This window comes from Myotis myotis, unplaced genomic scaffold (genome assembly GCF_014108235.1).
Source record: "Myotis myotis isolate mMyoMyo1 unplaced genomic scaffold, mMyoMyo1.p scaffold_m19_p_19, whole genome shotgun sequence".
In the NCBI taxonomy this organism is placed as follows: Eukaryota; Metazoa; Chordata; class Mammalia; order Chiroptera; family Vespertilionidae; genus Myotis; species Myotis myotis.
The window spans coordinates 31,851,341-31,867,336 of NW_023416323.1; positions in this window are offsets into that span (position 1 = coordinate 31,851,341).

A 15,996-nucleotide genomic window follows, 5' to 3' on the forward strand; every position below is an offset into this window, starting at 1 on the left:
AACATCTGTCTTTTAATGAGCACCTACTGTGTGCGCCTTCCGCGTTTCAGCCCATTGGACCCCACAGCCCTCTCAGGTCGGTCCTGTTACTAGCTCCACCCTGCAGATGAGGAAACTGAGGCTCAGGCAGGTTCAGCGACTTGTCCAAGAGGCGGAATCGGGAATTGGGTTCAGGCAAGCAGGGGGGGCTACCCTCTCGCTGGCAGCTATGCCCTTTGACCCCAAGCCAGAGGTGAAGGTTCACAGGGACTGGATGGGATGATGTGAACAGGCCTGTGCTCACCATTAGAGCAGCAGCGCCCTAGTGGTGGTGGGAGCCAGGGCGGACTCAGGACAGAGGCCCCTCACTTTCGGTGCCTTCTTCAGGGTTCCCTTCTCCCCTGGCGTCCTGGGCCCCCAAAGCAGGGCCCTGGTCCTGGGTCTTAGGAGTTAACTCTGAGCGCTCATCTGTAGGGGAGATGGCCGTCCCAGGAGCCAGCGGCCTCTTCCCGCCGTTCCGCCCTCGGCCCCTGGCTCTGTGCTTCGGTCCCCCACGACGGCTGGCGCGTCGGCGCTCACGTCTCTGCCAAGGCAAAATGAGAATGTGCAGCCCCCGCGGAGAGGGCGGATGTAACCACGCTTCCCGCTGGCCGGCCTGCCCAGGCCCTTCCAAAAGGCTGACAGGAGGGGGGAGAGAGCCCAGGACCTGTGCCCACGACATGCCGGGCGACAAGGACATCTCTCTGGGCTGGCTGCTTGCAGCTCAGACGGTTTCCCGCTGGGAGCTGTGGGGCAATGGCAGGCATTGCCTCTTCCCACCTGGCATAGGGCGGGCCTTCTTAAACGTGCTCACCGAGTGAGCAGGGCACTTCCAGAACATTCTTCCCTGGACAGGGGGCCCCCTCCTGGGCACTGCTTCCTGACCCTGACAGCTGGCTCTTTTCTGGTTTATTATACTCGGTTAGTGAAAACATTTCCCTTCCCTGGGGCTGGGCATTTATCTATTATAGATGAGATAAGGCAGGTCAAATAGGAGAAGGTTTTGTGAGAGTCGTTGGAGGGTCACCTGGCCCCTGGGCTGAGCAGCGAGTGATGCTGGGGGTGCATTTTGTTCCTGGGCATTTGATGAACCGGCAGCTGATGTGATGATGTGCAGGGGGCGGGGCTTCTGCGCTTGGCCTTGGGGGAGAAGGTGACACTTCTGGGTGGAATCCTGGAGGGTTGGTGGGGGCAGGGCCCCTTTGCCAGGTGGGTCCCAGGCCATCGAGTTCAGTGTCAGCAGCTCCTTGATGTCCTGGCTCTAGATGCTGGGCAGCGTGCTGGGTGGGGCGCCTGGCATTGGCCGTGAGCTTCGGCCAGGCTGAGTTCTGTCTCCCGGCTCCTTGATTGGTCCATAAAGGGGACCAGGCAGCTGGCTCCAGCCCAGTTCAGTCTCAGGACCTCGGACTCTCCTGTCCTGCCCCTCGGTGTCACTCATGTGGCCTCTTCCTCTCTGGTGTGGCTGGGGTGGGGGTCTGGCCAGATCCCACGCACGAGGTGCCATCATGACTTGGGACAGGGATGGGAAAAGGTTTAAGAGTGAGCAAAGAGGTTCAAGTCTGGAGCAACTTGAAAGAGATGCAAACTCCACAGACACCCAGTCTGTGTACCTCTCCTAGGATGCGATGCTCATTCACGGGGAAACTGCTTGCGCCAGAGGGCGTCAGAGCAAGAAACGAGGTGTGTAGGATATTCACGTCCGCCCTTCCAGATAATTCTCCAGGCTCCCGTGTGCCAGGGTGCTGCCCACCATGGCCAGATCACTTGGGATCCCTGCCCCCTTTGGCTTGGGGTTCAGTTTGGCCAGTGGAGGCCGAAGCAGGGGACCAGGGACAGAAGGGAGAGAACTGGGGGTTTCGTCCCTGCTCCCCACTGCTGAGCTGAGGGGTAACTGTGCTTATTGCTGTCTCCATGGTCCACCCCCCTCCCTCTGTCAGCCCATGAGGCCTAGGGGTGCTTGTTGCTGGCCCCTCCCTTGTTGACCTGCCTAAAGCCTGTAAATTGTCCTGTAGTGGATCCAATAGTGGCCTCCAAAGAGGTGTCCCTGTCTGAAGCCAGAATCGGCGACCTTATTGAGAAAAAGGGGCTTTGCAGATGTGATTAAGTTAAAGGTCTCAGGATGAGATCATCCGGATTATCCAGGTGGGCCCCAAATCCAATGGCAAGAGTCCTTGTAAGAACAGGAGAGGAGACACCGAGACGCAGGGAGAGGCCATATGAAGGGGAGACAGCGATGGGAACAATGCCACTACAGACAAGGGGCGTGGGAGCCCCAGACGCTGGGAGAGGCAAGGAAGGACCCTCCCCTGGGCTCCGGGGGGTCATGGTCCCACCTCACACCTGGACCTCAGACTTCCGGCCTCTGGAACCGAGAGAGAACACATTTCTGTTGTTTGAGCAGCACCCTTAGGAAACGAATACATACAAGTCCTTCACTAAAGGCTCCCAAATCACCTGGTGCAGGTGCCAGACCTGGCTGATGGGGAGGAGCATCATTCAGAAACCGTCCGAGGGCCTGTGGAGTGCCCGCCCCCAGGCCCCAGGGAGGGTCTTGAACCCGGCCCAGGTTGCACGTATGTCCTCAGCCCACCTGATGCCACCTGGTGGACAGTTCCCTGACACAGCCGTGACTTCCCACCTGGAGCACCGTGCCTCTGTGCCTGAGGTGTCCTCGGCCATTGCTGGTGCTCAGCGCGTGCAGGGGGCAGGTCCTGAGAGCCGCTGTCCCAGGAGCGGCCAACCCTTAGCCGGTGGGGGAGTTCCCCCGTGTGGGGCACTTCTGAGGCTTGTGTGGCAGTTTCCTGGAGGTACTTGTGTGGGTACTTCTGTTACCTCCACTTTAGGGAGGAGGGAACCCAGGCATACACGGCAAAGGGACTTGCCCGAGGTCACAGAGCCAGGTTGGCAGCCAGAGGGAGTCCGATTTCATAGGTGCCCTTCGCTTCTGCTAAGTGCGTGGAGGAGAGGGGCAGGTCTCACATGAGTGAGGCCTACTGTGTGCCAGGCCCTGTGCTTGGCACTTTGCAGATGGCAAGTCACTAGGTTCTCTCAAGACCCTGGGATACAGAATTGGTATTGTTCCCATTTAACAGATGAGAAAACCGAGGTTCCGAGAACTTGAGAAACTTGTTCAAGGCCACTTAACTGGTTGGTGGGTGGCAGAGCTGGGATCCGGGCTCAGGTCCATCAGCTTTCACCCCCAGGTCCTTCCGGAAGTCAGGGCTGTGTCCCTGCTGTGCCAGGGGTTGGTCGCCGAACATTTATTTTAATCTTCATCATGTGACTGCATCTCATGAGATCGCACGGCCTCAAAATTCTACCCATTTGGCAGACAGGTCTTGTGTGGTTTAACTTAGACATGTTAGTCTCTATGTACATGCAGAATTCACATTGGTGGGTCCCTAAGAGGTGACAGTCAAGCACAGAGTAGCTGAGAGTGGGGTGCGGCAGGGATCTTTAAAAAGCCGGGGTTCAGAACCGCCTGGCAAATGTTCAGACCTTGAGAAGCCGAGCACACGCAAAATTAGGTGCAGCCGCCTGTTTTCCCCTCTGCCTGCCCCGCTCCCACACCTTTCCTGCAATCACCTCCACTTGCTTTTTTAAAAAATATATATTTTTATTGATTTCAGAGAGGAAGGGAGAGAGAGAAAGAGGTAGAAACATCAATGTTGAGAGAGAATCATTGATCGGCTGCCTCCTGCCCGCCCCACACTGGAGTTCGAGCCCACAACCTGGGCATGTGCCCTGACCGGGAATCAAACCGTGACCTCCTGGTTCTGACACTCAACCACTGAGCCACGCCGGCCGGTCTCCACGTGCTTTTTGGCTCCTTCTGTCTTGCTCTCTGGACTCCAGGAGATCTCGGCTTCCTCTTCCATTCCGCCCCGAGGTGCAGGGATGTTTATCCCCATGTCACAGCCGGGAGACCCAGGATGCTGGTGCCCGCGCCCGTGGTGGCCGCTGGGGAGCGTGGAGCGGTTGCTGGCCTTGGTGCTCCAGCCCTTCCACGCCGTGTCCTGTGCGGGAGGAAAGAACCGGCCACGCCAGCGAGATGGCATCAGGCCCAGGGAGCCCCATCTGGGCGAGCAGGGCGCGTGTGAGGCTGGGTGACTAATCCTGCGGTTTCTCCCAGATCAGATGCACGTCACAGAGACAGAGGCGCTTGACGGCAGCATCAGAAGGGAATCGATGGGCGGGGAGCCCGGGTTAGACTGAGGATTTTACAGTCTGTCTTTCCGCCCGCGGTTATTTCATCCTCCTGAACAGACAAGCAGGGGAGGAGCAGGAACAGGGCCACGGCCCAGCTGTGAGCGTGTGCGTGCGAGTTCATGTCGGGGAATGTGCACGCGCACGTGTGAGTGTGCATGTGTGTGAGTCTGTGAGGGTGAGAATGTCTGTTAATGCAGGTGAGCATGGGTGAGCGTGTGTGCATGTGTTTTTCAGTTTTGTGTGCGTACATGTATCTCGAGTACATGTGTGAGCATATTGTGTACGTGTGAATACGTATGTGTTAGGGGGTGTATGTCTGTGTTTGTGTGCAGGTAAGTATGTCTGTGTGTCAGAGAAATGGTGGGTGTATGAGGCGGGCTTTCAGTTCCTTTCAGATTCTCGTAGAAAACACGCCAGGCCCAGTGGAGTCACTAGACTACCATCACTCATGGACTCAGCCGCTCCACAAACATTTATTGAGTGCCAACTGTATACCAGACTAACCCTCGCCCCTGGGAAGTTTATGTTCTAGCGGGGGAGATCGATGACAAACACGAATACATGTAGCATAGCAGGGAGTGGCAAGTTCCATAAAGAACAGTGACGCAGGCCGAGGGCCTGGAGTGGGAGGGCCGCCACAGCGGAGGTGGGTCCCGAAACCTTTCTGGGGAGGTGACGTTGGAACAGAGTCGGAAATGAAGCTAAAGGAGTGAACCACGTGGACGTCGGAGGCAAGGGTGCTCCTGGTTGTTGCGGGTTAAATGGTGTCTCCGAAAAAGACATGTCCAGGTTCTAACCCCTGGGATGCGTGTGTGTGACCTCACTGGACATAGGGTCTTTGCAGATGTAATTAAGATGACAGGAAGGCCCTACATCCAACCGTCATGAAGCCTGGAGCTGGTCTCCTGAGGACTACAGAGTGGCTCACGGGGGGCCGGTAAGGTGGCGACACATACACTAGACAGCAGCAGCTGCCTTTCTCATCCGCTAGGCATGTTTCGAGCATCATGTGTCTCACATAGCTCTGCGGGGGGGTTATTGTTGCTGCCCCCATTTCACAGATGAGAAAACTGAGGCCTAAAGACTCGAAACCAGTGATGGCGCACCTTTTGAGCTCGGCGTGTCAGCATTTTGAAAAACCCTAACTTAGCTCTGGTGCCGTGTCACATATAGACATTTTTTGATATTTGTAACCATAGTAAAACAAAGACATATTTTTGATATTTATTTTATATATTTAAATGCCATTTAACAAAGAAAAATCAATCAAAAAAATGAGTTCACGTGTCACCTCTGACACACGTGTGTCATAGGTTCGCCATCACTGCTCTAAACGATGACAGTTGCCTATATGCACCCAGCTATTGAACTGGGGAGCCAAGACTCAAACCCAAGGGATCTACAACCCTACCCTAGGAACAGATGGAGGGCAGGGCCCCTTCATTCTTTGCTCTGTTGTCTCCATGTGTCTAACAGAGTACCTTGCACGTAACAGCCAGTTAAAACATATTGATTTTTCCATCCGTTAATGATCTCTTAAGTCTTGACAAGAGAGTTCAGTTCAATCAGAACTTTTGACAAATCCCAAACCGATTTCCCCCACTCTGTTGATTTATTTATTCTGTAAACATTTGCCGAGAGTCCCCGTGTGCCTGGGACATGCCTCAGGGTGTTTCCTCAGCGCCATCTGAACAGGCTCTAATTGTAGCCACAGCTTTGCAAAGGTCGTTTTCTCATTGGCATTTGGGTAAAATTGCCTGGGTATCCACTGGAGTGACCTCAAGGAGCCCAGCAGCCAAGGCTGGGTTTGTGAAACCTTCCCTCTCCACTGGGTGTCACACCCTGATTCCTGCTCTCCTGGGGCCTCCGAGCCCTTGGCTCTGCAGGGCTCCCGGTGATGTCTGCCCCTCCCCTGGGTGAAACACACCCTGTGGCCTCCGAATGCCACTGCTCCCGGTTTAATTATACTATTATATATAAAATATCCTATATAATAAAGAGGTAATATGCAAATTGACCATCACACCATCATACAAGATGGCCATCCCCATGTGGTCACAAGATGGCCGGCAGGGGAGGGCAGTTGTGGGCGATCAGGCCAGCAGGGAAGGGCAGTTGGGGGTGATTGGGCTGGCAGGGGAGGGCAGTTGGGGGCAATTGGGCTGGCAGGGGAGCAGTTAGGTGTCGATCAGGCTGGCAGGGGGGTGGTTGGGAGCCAGCCGTCCCTGATTGTGAGAGGGATCCCAGATTGGAGAAGTTGTAGGCTGGGCTGAGGGACATCCCCCACTCCCCCAGTGCACAAATTTCATGCACCGGGCCTCTAGTATGTCATAAGGAATTGGCTCCCAGGAATTTGGGGGCTGAGAAACCCAATATCAGCAGCTGGCCAGCTGGGGACCCAGAGAGCTGATGGTATGTTACAGCCCCAGTCTGAGTCCAGAGACCCATGACCCAGTGGGAAGACAGGCAGAGAGAAAGAATTCCCCCTTCTTCCACCTTTTTGTTCTATTCCCGTCTTCAATGGATTGGACAGGCCCACCCACACTGGGGAGGGCTCAGTCTACTGATTCACATGTTAATCGTATCTGGAAATACCCTCACAGACACACCAGTTTCTGTTAAATGAAATATCTGGACATCCTGTAGCCCAGTCAAGCTGACACATACAATTAACCATCACGCTTGTGTAACCAGTTCTCTGTATTAATTCTGTTCAAGGGATTTCCATTTCCCTGGTTGGACCCGCACTGATGCAGGGATGAAAGAGGGTTTGGCTTTGATCTTCAGCTTCGGGTGGCTGAACAGGCAAATGCTTAGTTCAGTGTCATTTCTGGAATCTGTGAAATTGTGAGTCATCAGTGCAGGCTATCATCATATCTAATTTACATAAAATTAAGTAATAAAGTGAGAGTATATCGCTTTTGTATTTATTATTAATATCTAAACATTCACTTTCAGATATAGGTAAGCATTCTTGAGGTATCAGAGGGTCGCTTATTTTTGTTTATATTTTGAAATTGTATAAATTAAAGTGTAAATTATTGCAAGAGAAAAGTACTGCAAAAATTAATTTTGACTATGAAAGTTAATTTTATTTGCTAAATCACCTTAACACACTTTCAATTGACAAATAAATAGGGAGATAGCGAAACAATTAATGCAAATATTGAGAGTATTAATGAGATAACTTTAGGAATAATATTATTTCCTTTCTGAGCCAACGTTTATAAAATTTAAATAATAATGCAGAGCAGGATAATAGAAATTAGATTATATCACAATTATAATATTTCTAGAATTGCTATTGTACCTGAATTCATTACATAAAACTTTATATATTCATAACAAATTAAACTTTAATAATGGCATTTAATTTTTAGTTACTTAATTCTACCCAGGATTCTATTTAGGTCATGAGGATTTCAAGAAAATATTTGGGAATTTTTTCATCTCCTGGGAGGATGAATTGGAAGTGGAATGTGTCACTTTTGCTATCTCAAAATAGGGAGAAAAGAAATTCTGAAATTATGCGCAGTGTCCCTGATTAATCTGTTCCAGATGTACTAAAGAACATAGCATAGAAAGAAAAGAGAAAGTGTTGGGGAAAGATGAGGCAACCCCAAATACCTTGCTTCTCTCCTGGCCTCGGTTGAGAGGGAGCATTTATTTGGTATCACAAATTCGAGCCGAGAGGCCCTGGAGCCACCTGACTTTGGACCGTCCGGAGGAACTATTGTCCCTGCCCGAAGAATGTTCAAACTGCTAAAGCGTAAACGATGAAATTGTAGCAATAACGACATTTTACAGCAAGATGCCAGAACTGCCCTTTCACCCCAGAAGTACACTCCGGGACCGTGTCACCTGGTGTCAGTCGGGACTGAATGCGGATTTCGACGCTCGGCCATTTGGCCAAGGCAAGGGGTTCAGTTTGTAACTGGGGGTCTGCATGCCAGCCGTCCCACTGGCTGTGACGTTGCAAGGCAGGGGCTGGGGTGCCCTCCCCTGCTCCATCCCAGCCATGCGGTTACTGGCACGTCATAGGTCCTCAACCAGTCCTTGTCGAGTGGACAAAGGACAGCACGAGGCATTATTGCTATTGCTGTTGGGCAAGGCAGCTGGTGGGGCAGCAGGGCCTGCACCGGGGATGCTCACACACCCCATGTGCCAGTCAGGATGCCTTTAGTGTCAAAGATAGAAAAGTCAACCAAAATGGCTTCAGCAGGAAGATTAAAAGAAGATTAACAGGAGGTTAAAAGAATTCTGTCGAGTGCAAGGGTGGGGGTCCTCAGGTGCTGTGTGCCTCCCACGTCCAGGAGGTTGTGGGGCTTCCTGTGGGACAGCAGCTGTTCATTCCCTCCAACCCTACACCCCCAGAGGGACGAGAGCACTTCTCTTCCCCCAACCACCAGGCTGATGTCCTGGGCTGCACTCTGATTGGGCCAATTGGGTCACATGGCCACGGTGGTGGACCAACCACTGCCGTGAGAGAGGGTGGGATTCAGCTGATTGGTTTAGGCCAGTGGTCGGCAAACTCATTAGTCAACAGAGCCAAATAGCAACAGTACGACGATTGACATTTCTTTTGAGAGCCAAATTTTTAAACTTAAACTATATAGGTAGGTACATTGTTATTAACTTAATTAGGGTCCTCCTAAGGCTTGGGAAGAGCCACACTCAAGGGGCCAAAGAGCCGCATGTGGCTCGCGAGCCGCAGTTTGCCGACCACTGGTTTAGGCAAATAGGGTTGACCGAATATGCTCTCTGATGGGAGAGGGAAGGGTGAAACGGAGTCCAGAATGGGGTGTATTAGTGTTTTATTTCTTCATTACAAATCACCAAACACACGGCTTAAAACAACACACATTTATTATCTCAGGATGAGACCTCTGGGTCAGCTGAGGCTCTGTCCTCATCCGAGCCTTGGGACCTCTTCCAAGTGCACCGGTGGTTGGCAGAATTTATTTCCTCGTGCGTAGGGCTGAGGTCCCTGTTACCTTGGGGGTGCAGGAGACCGCTCTCAGCTCTTGGGGCCTGCCTGCAGGTCCTTGCCCCCTGGCCCCTCCTTGCAGCTCAGCTGTGTGCTTCTTCAGGGCAGTAGGACACCTCTCCCTGACTTCCTCCATCTCTGACCTCTAAACCCTCTTCTCACAGCTCACCTGATTAGGTCAGGCCCACCCAGGTCATGTTCCTTGTGCTGATGAACTAAAAGACAGCATATGCCCTGTAACGTAACCTAGTCGGGGGAGTGGGTACCGCCATAGTCCCAGGTTCTGCCCACACTCAGGAGGGGGAATTAATTGGGTGTGTGCATTGGGGGTGCAGATCATTAGCCACCTTAGCTCTTGCCTAACAATGGGTGAGTGTCAGTGCTCCGTCCCCAACATCCCGGATCCTACTTCAGATCCTGTCCAGATTTCTTCCTCCCCCCCGGAACCCCCCTAGTCCCAGCTGTGCCCACGGGGCTGGCTGTCTCCAAAGACACCTTCACCCTCTGCCCCTGCCTCTTCCGGGTACAGACCCTCTGGTCTGGAAGAAGCGCAGGAACCCCTCCGGGCAAGTTAGAAGCTGGAAGAGATATCAAACCCAGTGCTGGCCAACGCCTTCTGAGGCCTGGACCAACGTTTCCAAAACACACTGTGGGGTCTTTATTTATTGACTAGAGCAGCCGTGGGCAAACTACGGCCCGCGGGCTGGATCCGGCCCGTTTGAAATGAATAAAACTATTGAAAAAAAAGACCGTACCCTTTTATGTAATGATGTTTACTTTGAATTTATATTAGTTCACACAAACACTCCATCCATGCTTTTGTTCCGGCCCTCCGGTCCAGTTTAAGAAAAAAGTTTGCCCACCCCTGGTCTAGAGGCCCGTTGCACGAAGAGATTCATGCACTAGGCCTTCCCTTCCCCTGGCTGCCGGCGCCGGTTTTCCTCTGGCACCCGGGACCCAGGCCTTCGCTCCGGCCAGAGCCTTCAATCTTCACTCCGCTGCTTCGCCCTATGTATGCAAATTAACCGCCATCTTTGTTGAGTTAATTTGCATACTCTCCTGATTGGCTGGTGAGCATAGCGGAGGGACAGCTAATTTACATGTTTGTCTATTTTTAGGTAAGATGACTTTATTTGGTGCTTACGAGGTGCCAACGATTGACTTTGCTTCTTTCTCTCTTTATCTCAGCGGTTCTCAACCTGTGGGTCGCGACCCCTTTGGTGGTCGAACGACCCTTTCACAGGGGTCGCCTAAGACCATCCTGCATATCAGATATTTACATGATGATTCATCACAGTAGCAACTTGACAGTTATGAAGTAGCAACGAAATAATGTTATGGTTGGGTCACAACATGAGGAACTGTATTTAAAGGGCCAGAAGGTTGAGAACCACTGCTTTATCTGCTTTAACCCTCCCAACAACCCATAAGATGGCCTCTCTGTGTACCCCCATTTTACAAAAAACCCCCAGGGTAGCTCAGTCAGGCTAAGTAATTTGCCCAGGTAGTGTGCCCAGCAGGTGGCAGAGCTGGGGCTTGCAAGGAGGTCCCCTGAAGCACAGGCACTTCACCAATCTGGTAACAGGCCTTCCCCAGAACGGTCCAGACCCTGCGATCCAGCTTGCACATTTTGCTGAGGGAGAAAGGGGGAGGCTTAGGTTCAGGAGGACAGCGGCATTATTAGTTTAATTTCAAATCTGAGCCTGGGGCGTGCAGACCAAAGCCAAGGCAGGGGAACAGTATGTGCTTGGCCCGTTCTCCATCCCTGGGAGCACCACGCATGGGATCTGTTGGGACCAGTCTTGCAGGCTTTGGAGAGCTTTCCACAAGGAAAATGCTCACAGGGAAACACATAATTTGGTGCCCGTCGGAGAGGAAAAGGCTGGTTGCTGTGTCATTTACCTGTGACATGGCTGCTGCTCACGTGAGCTATGGCCACCAGGTCACAGGCCAACAGCCAGGCACGGAGGCGCCCATCTCTGCGCTGGATAACACGGAGCGTTCTCTGTAAAACTCTGAGCACACCCAGGGGCTGGGCTCTTTGCAGTTACTCTGAACCAGCAGTGGGGGGTTGGGGGAAGGGGGGTTGGGGGGGGGGAGGCGGGCTGGGCCGAGAGGGTAGCACAGCTTGGCTGGAATGAAATGGCCCAGATGTTGTGTGTCCAGCTGCTCTCTGCTCTGATCTGTCCGGCAAACACTCCTGGGCAGTGCATTGCAGTCGAGACATAACATGAGCCACATGCAATTTAAAATTTTCTAGTAGCCACAAAGGAAATCAGTAAACTATTTTAATGTTATGTAACCTGATATGTTCAAAATACTATCGTGTAATCGATATATAAGAACTATTGATGAGTTTTATATTCTTTTTTTTTTTTGGTATGAAGTCACGGAAATCCAGTGTATATTTTATACATGTGGCCTAGCCACAGGCCGTATTGGTTCTCTGCCTAGAACAGCTCTTATCACACTCCTGTGCTCAACGACCTTCCATGGCTCCCTACTGCCCAACTTTTCGGAGCCAGCTGCATATGATAATGATTTGTGTCTCTGCCTCTTTGTCCAACACTCAGAGCTTTGATGGGATCCAACAGGACACTTATTATGTACCCACTGTGTCCTGCTGTGAAGTTCCCTGAGCTATGTAAATTGTGTTTTCCACCGGCTGTCAGTAATTCTTCCCGGGAGGTGTGAATGCATCAGCCGTGTGTTAAGTGCTTCATGTAATTTCCCGACAATTCTCAGAACCACCATGAGGTCTAGGTATTTAATCTCCATGTTATGGATGAAGAAGCGGGGCTCGGACTACCCCGAACCCAGATCTGTTGGATTCCAAGTTGCTCTTTCGGCTGCACGGTGCCTGGCATCTTAGCTGGACGCATCCTGGCTTCTCAGAAACCTGTGCTAACTGCGTGAATTGAGACCACAGTTTCCCGGTTCTTTCCCGGGATGAACAGCAGGCATGTGGGAGTAGCAGGAGGGGCTGGATGCCTGCTGACTCGCGTGTCCTTCTCGGTCACTGGGGTGCAATAGCCGCTCTGGGCCCCGGGAGGGCTGACAGTGGCCTCTCTGGGAGCCGGGTCAAGCAGAACCAGAGCTCTCAGTAGCCAGGCAGCAAATTGGCAGACACAGTGCTCGATAAACTGCTGCCCTCCCGCCTGCATCCGGCTGATAACTGGCGCTGCGCCCCGCGGCCTCCAGCCGCTGCTATTTCCGTGATGCGTGAGTCACACACGCGCTCATTGCCGGTGAGGGTGACGCGTTGCTTGGTACCTTGTTGAGAGCGCGATAAAAATAAAGATGGGCTACTAATAAAATGTCAAAGGAAAATGTCAATTAGCATTACTTAAAAAAAAAGAAAAAGAGGCCGACGTTATTGTGCATCCTCTCAGAGAATTTCCCTCTAATTAGTCAAATAAATATGCACTCCTCCCACCCGGGTGAGTGTTTGTTTGCTTTAAAACATCATAATTACATCCCCCGCTTTGGAAACTTCTGGGAGCCGGAACCTCCACACGTGGGCGTTGGCTAAGAGTTTTGGCTGGGACGAAACCACCGCCTGAGGAAGCTTCTGGGGAAGCATTCAGAAGCAGGCTGTGTGCTGCGCTGCCCTCACTCTAACACCCTCAGTGGCTCCCCAGGGCCAGCTGGCATCAGCACCAGCCCTCCTCTGTATAGTGGCAGAAAGGGAACCAGGCAGGAAGCCTGGAGCGGTGACTTGTGCATGGCCTGAGCACATCCCCAACCTCTCCACCCTCTGCTGCCGCCCTGATGAAACCAGGAGGCCGGACTAGTCGCTCCCAGCCCCAGGGCAGTGCTGGTTTTCTGGACTCTGCCTGGCTTTCCCCTTTCCTCCAGTTTATCTACATCATCCTCTTCCCGCCAGAAAACATTAGAACTTCCATCTACTTTTAGTTTGTATGTTTCTTCTGTTTCTCTATGTTTGACTCTGTGTGTGTGTGTGGCTATTGGTCGAGTAGAACACGTATATGCCTCATAAATAACCAATGATGCACAGATTGGTGATGTGTCCTGAAAAAGCTTTTTGCTAGAATATTTGTGTGGTCTGAAGTGGAGACAACCAGTTTGAAGAACGAGGACCAGGCAGACGAAATGGGTTGCAGTCCAAAGACCCGCCTCAGGATCACGGTCCTCCCTCTCGCTCAGAGCATCGCACTGGGTGATATTTGACCGTCCTTGTCCTGAAATGAGGCTAATCTGGTCTGGAGGGTCTGTGTTAAGGGAGGTGAGTCTCGGGCTAACACACCTCGTGCACATGAAACTGCTTTATCTAATCTATGTCTAATCTATGGGCCAGGGACAATGGTGCCATCCACGGGCGGCACCCCCTGTGAGCCAAGCACGGTGCCGGGCTTCGAGATTTCCCCAGGATGATCACGCAGCTGCCGGGGTGGGGGTGGGGGATTATAATCCCCATGGACCGCTCTAGAGAGAATGTCACAGAGGCGGGGCATGGTGAAGGTCATACACTGTTGTGGGTTAGTGTCCGGTTTGCACCTGAAGTTCCTGATCTTCCTGCTTTGTCAGACACTCTACCATCTGGTCAAGCAGTTCACGCTGGATCCTGTAAGTCAGCCTGACACTTCTCTCCGATCTCGTTGCCGGCCTAGGATAGATTTGCTCATTTAAGATGCCGTTGACCTTATCTAATAAAAGGAATCAGGATCCAAGGAGTCTGTTTAATTCATTATTAAAGATCATTTCCTGTTATTATCTTCCCTGTAGCAAAATTAGCTGTTAACTCTCCAGTTAGCATAACCCAGCCAGTATGACTAGAAAATTAAGAAAAGAAAAAAAAAAATCAGTTCAGTGATATGTGAGCTGAGCCCAGGGAATTCCCCATCTTCAGTGCATATTAACATTATGCCTTAGAAATTGAGGAAATGTTCTGTTAAGTGGAAAAAGAGTTGCAGAAATTTTACTTTCAAAAGTCAAGTGAAAAGTGACTCTTTTTTTTTTTTCCCCAACTCAAATTAATTTTTGTCTCAGGGCAAGAAAAAGTAAATTAAAAACCACACACTGCCACCTCCTCCTGGCTCGGTGCCTCCTGGGTCTCCCCCTCCCCCGCCTGGAGTCTCAGGGTTCTCTAGCCCAATTAGGGCCTCAGAGGATGCCTCGCTGCAGGGGTTTCTGCTCCCGGAGCCCCTGACTATGGCAGGGGGGGGCAGCCTGCCCTTCCCTCTCCCTGTCGACCCTCCTAGATCCTTCCTCTTCCTCCTGGGCAGTTGTTGGGAGTGAGGAGGGGGACTGAGAACTGAGTCCCAGGTGACACATGCTGTGGGGCAAGGCCATCACCTGGACATGAGGTTGCAGGGAAGCTGACCATGCCTCCTCCGTTGGGCAGTGAGATGCCCACGTAGCTGTGAGTGGGTACGGAGATCTGGGGAGCTCCAGAGAAAAGGATCAGGCAGACGGCATGTGCTTCTGGGTATGGGAGACCCAAATGCATGAGAGGCCTGAGTTCACTGGTCTGCAGCCACCGGGGCCCACACCTGGGTGTGTGCATGTGAGGCACACAGCAGCCTGATCTGGCCAAGGAGCCACTGAGCTTGGAACAGAGGACGTCGGGTGGATTCCTAGCTCCTTATTTAACATCTTTGTGGCTTCAAGCAAAGCTCATAACTGCTTTGGGCATCAATTTTTTTTTTCACTCGGAAGACAGAAATTTGCCAGCCCTGGGGTTGCAGTGAGGACTGTGGGTCGTAACATTCTGGAGGCTTCTCCAGCACAGGACTCGGAGGTCAGAGGTGACAGTGCTGGGCCAGGAACCCAGAAAGGGGCGGCACTTGCAGAGTCCCTACTGTGTGCTGGAAACTCTCCCGGGCTCGTCACACATTTGTCGCAGGCTCAAGGTTCTTGAAATTTAGTAATTGCCAAGGTGTTAGAGTTCGTCAGAACATGGCAGAACCTTGGAGCCGCCCGAGCCTTGGGGAGGCCCATAGGGGACCGCCTGGTCCTGATTTGTGCCAAGCTTTCCTGATTTTAGCACTGAAGTCCTGTGCCCTGGGATTATTCCCTCCCGGTCTCCCCTAGGACTCCCAGTCCTAGGCCGGCAGGGATGGCTGGTTACCCTGTAGACCCTCCTCGTTTTAAAGATGAGAAGCAGGGCCAGAGACGGTCTGGCTCCCAGCACATGGCGAGGGGGCAGCGGAGATGGTTTTAATGTAAACCCGTGGCTTGGGGCAAAGGCAGCCTCCAGCCTGGCTGCTGCGTGAGCAGCACCCGCATTCCACACACGAGCATCCGAAGAGGTGGAGTTACCTTGGGCTCATCTCACCTCCTGGCATCTGACTTGCGGTTGTTCCCTGTTAACTCCGTTACCTTTAATTTGCAAGAATGCAGCCAACAGGAAACCTCTGGACACTTTCTCTTTTATGAAACACGGTTTGATGACAAATCACCAGAGTCCCCTGGAGGACAGCCTTTTCTGGAGGATGTCGGCCTGCCATGGCCATTTCTGGGTCCTTTGGGGGAGCCCAGCGGCCGCTGCGGAAGGCCCCCATTTGCTAATGCCAGCTGTGGAAAACACGCCGCCTCGTGGACCTGTGGGTGAGGGGCAGTCTCGGTGGGTCCCTGGCTCTAGCATGCCAGGACATTTTGATCAATGTGTACAGTTCATTTTGTGTTGCAACTGCCAAGAGACATCCTCCTGGCCTATGGCCAGCAGGCCAGCTATGGGGCTGGGGTGGACTCTGTTGGTTAAGGGTGAAAGGTGAGCCATGATGCCAGGTCACAAGAACACATATGTTTACAGCACATTG